Below are 4,191 nucleotides of genomic sequence, written 5' to 3' on the forward strand. Positions count from 1 at the left end.
AAGTGTAAATAAAGTGGGTTCCGAGCCCAATTCTGGTTCGCGGTTGACTGATTCACCACATCTCGGATCCACAGTGCTCTACTCTGACCATTACACTCAGACAATTCCCCACAGTTCGGTGTGAATCTAAATAGATGACCTGACGTGCGTGGTAGAAAGACCTCGGGAAGGAAATAGAAAAAGCCACACGTTATCTCTTGTGGCTGTGAATGGCGGCTGTCATTCATTCTCTGCCTGAAGGGCTCGCGTGTTTCGCTCAGCCAATATTGGTAATGGAGATGATGTAGGAAATCGCCGGACATTCAGGATATTTTTTTTAATCCAGAGGTGTTTTATCATTATACACTTAATGGGCATGGCGGCCTTCGACAACATGGTGTGATCCACGTGATCCGGCGACCATCAAGGGCGCCGATTGTGGTGAATAATGTACTGTAGATTTAATAGTGGTCCAGTTCCGAGCTGTTGGCCCGTCATTACTCCATCTAATATGTCTGGTACTCAGTGACACGACGGACAGCGGTCTCAGTGCTGATTGGTGCCGAGGCCGGACCTGTTGACTCCCCGCCTGCGTCGCCAATGTCTCCTGAAGCTGTGACCAAGCAATTCTCTGCATTGGTCAGAGAACAGCCAGGTGCTGTCAGTGACATCCTCGTGTTGGCCGCTATATTAGGTACCGTATCCCGGACCCGCAGATATGCCATTAAAGCTGGACCCGCTCGTTTACTAGTGGGACTTCCGACCATTGTGGTGGGAGGCAGAACATCTGGAGTCCTTGCACCGCCCAGCCCTTCGTTACATCCGCTCTCATTCATCGCCCTGGCGGCCATAAGGCCAATATTGTCGGGAATCAGTGATAGCTCCTGGGAACTTGATTTAGGACCGACTACTTCCAGCAAAGTTACTCGTAACTCTTTCCCAGGTTAGTTGACGTTTCATGTTCTGGGACAGGCCACGCACAGGGTGGCCTTGGAGACTGGGCGACATGTAAGAATCTACAAGGCTGTCCACGGAGCACATCCTGGTCTTATCTGCGTGACAGGTGTTTGTCCAGTTGCACTGAGCCGCGGGAATGGATGGGAGGATCACATAGAAACATACATCATAATGTTACATCACAGTGTAACATGACTGCGGGTGTCGCTGTGTGGCGCTGTTCTGGTCACTGAGTGGGCGCCTCCGTTCCCGGGCAGTTTCACAAGGACACTGCAGGGACAATCACCTTGGTGGGACTTGGTGCGGCAACACGTGCCGTCTAGGTTGTATGAAAAGCAAAGCAGTCCACTCTACCGAGGTACCCTCGGTACATGTAACAATAAAGTATCTTTCAATAAGTCACATATGGGCCAGGCCTGGTATGGTTGGCAGATATCCCTCCCACGCTATCAGAAGCTGTTAGAATATGTGATGTGGCATTTAACAATACACATCATAATTCATATCATATCATATATATACAGCCGGAAACAGGCCTTTTCGGCCCACCAAGTCCGTGCCGCCCAGCGATCCCCGCACATTAACACTATCCGACACCCACTAGGGACAATTTTTACATTTACCCAGCCAATTAACCTACATACCTGTACGTCTTTGGAGTGTGGGAGGAAACCGAAGATCTCGGAGAAAACCCACGCAGGTCACGGGGAGAACGTACAAACTCCTTACAGTGCAGCACCCGTAGTCAGGATCGAACCTGAGTCTCCGGCACTGCATTCTCTGTAAAGCAGCAACTCTACCGCTGCGCTACAGTGCCGCCCTTCGACCACATGCATTGTTGCAACTCAATCCCCTCATTATCACATGTTCACAGTTGCTGCCCCAGTTCCGTGTCAATCATGATAAGCCACAACCCCTGGTGTGGCAGGACTAGCACCCGTACATAAACGTGTCTGCTCCTAACAGTGAAGCAACGATTTCTGCCCGATTTCTGCATAGATTCGGTACACAATACACAGACTGCTTTCTGATGTCTGACGTGTCACTTTAAGTCTGTAATTCCCAATGCAGTGCTAAACTGGGAGCAGCTGGCGTGACCTGTTTGTTCAGTGAGTGTAACTAACGTCGATTGCCAGGAGACCGGTGCCGCTGGAGATTTCTCCCTGCTGTAATAAGAGATGAAGCGAGGATGAAGAATGGCAGTAGTCCTGGGTGCTGTATCCACAGAGGAGTCGTCACATCACCGAGAACATGGGAGTCTCACGACTTGATCAAATAATGTCGATTTATTACCCGATTCTGGCCGCTGTTGGTGTTCCGGGTGAGTAGTTACTCACAAATACTCACCGTGTTCATCACTGTTATATCTGAGATTTTGATCATGGCTGTGTGCCGTATTGATCGCTTGCTTTGCTGTTTTATGATTCTACATATGGCATTTGCCAATTGTGAAGTTCATTTTAATGTAACCAGGTATCTTCATTCAAACGGTACTCTCAGGCAAGATTGTCTTGTTTAATGTTGACTCCAAAGCCTCTAGCAGTTGATCTGTGAACCTGCCGCCTGTGTCACGTCAGTAGTGTCGGTGTGAATGCACAGTACATTCTGGTCTGTGGACTAATTGGAGTAACACACTGCTGATGCATCTTGAAATAATCCAGGATAATTGCTCAGGATAAGTGTTCAGATAATCCAGGATCGTTCAGTTGTTACAGCACTCAGTGAATCTGTCCTGCCAATTACATTCTTGCTTTTTCCGGGACTAAAGATCAGCCGTTGACGCTCCCGTCCGAGTGTGAGACCAGGGTTGTTGCTCCGCTGCCAGAGAAACGCTCCAGTTTCACTCCGCCCACTTTCTTTATTCACAAACGGCGTGGAATATTTCTATATTTTGGAAATAATCCCGGCAAGCCTGGAATTAAATGAAAAAACCATTGAAACCGCATGTCTGGGAACATTTGTGGAAAGAGAAAGAGTTAATGTTTAAAATCAAAGTTTCCTTCTCAGTCACAAAGGAAGGGAAGAAACATGTTAATCTGAACGGCAGTGATGTTGGAAAGGACAATAGCTGGAGCGTAGCGAATAACTGGAGCAGGGATAGGTTTTAGCTGAATAGATAATTGAACTACATTATCTGTGTAACGTGTTCCTAACCTTGTTGTTATGCATTTCGTGTGCGGTTGTACTGTTGGTGACGGTGTGAATTCGGGTGAATTTGTACAGTCTAGTCGAGTGGAATCTGCCCAGGATATTCCAGCATTTCCAGTTGTTGGCAATATTTTCTGATTTATCTAGGATTTGCAACATCCACAATTTATTGTTGACTCCCCCGCTGGCCTGTGGTTGTGATGCTCCGCTTTCTGGAAAGGGGCCGCTTTCGCTTCTCCCTCTGTACCTGGCGATGTTGCTTGAGTTCGTTCATTTCTGGGTTAATTTAGGCCGTGGTCAAGAGAGATGACGCCGTATTATTGGATAGACTGAGTACATGTCAATTCTTATCTATGTTTTTGTCCCAACCTGAGATCAGATCTGTATATTGCGGCGGGGGGCACGGGTGCCGGCCCAGCCGCGGTCTGTTTCTGTTTCCCGTCACTTGTTGTTCTGAGAGGGGAACCCCGCCGTTCCAGAACCGTCGCATCAACCGACTCCAGAGAGATTGTTGAACCGTTGCCGCTCCGAGTTATAAATATAGCAGAACATTGAACAGATGTACACATCTTAAACTGACGTTTTCAGGAGGGATCCGGGTGGGCGAATTATATAACTCAGTAGCTGCCATTTACAACCAATAAATCAGCATCTGCAATTCCTTTCTACACAATATAATCTCAATGTTGTCCTCGTGTAGCAATACTAGATATTGTATATCAAGGGATTACAGCGAGCTGTCACATCACCTTGTGCGTGAATCACACAGGAAACAGGTTGTTCATAGCGACCGGAAATAAACTATTCTAATCACTTCTGTTAACTGTCTCCACGTCGCTGGTTGCCCGATGGGTGGGTGGAATGGTGCTGGGGAACCGGGTTCTCAAAGAGAATATAAAATGTTCGTGTGTCCGAGCGTCTGAATATATGAGAATAATTAGAATATATATGGATGCTAATCATGAGAATTTGTAAAGACACACAACCTCATCGCTGCTGAGGTCACCCTTCGCTCAGTGGAGGAGGCAGTGGTCAGCGGCTCTCCCTCAGATGTGTAAAACAACGAATCCTCATTCCGCAACGTTCGGCGACGTTGAGATTGATCTA

The sequence above is a fragment of the Rhinoraja longicauda genome, chromosome 39 (genome assembly GCF_053455715.1).
Source record: "Rhinoraja longicauda isolate Sanriku21f chromosome 39, sRhiLon1.1, whole genome shotgun sequence".
Lineage (NCBI taxonomy): Eukaryota > Metazoa > Chordata > Chondrichthyes > Rajiformes > Arhynchobatidae > Rhinoraja > Rhinoraja longicauda.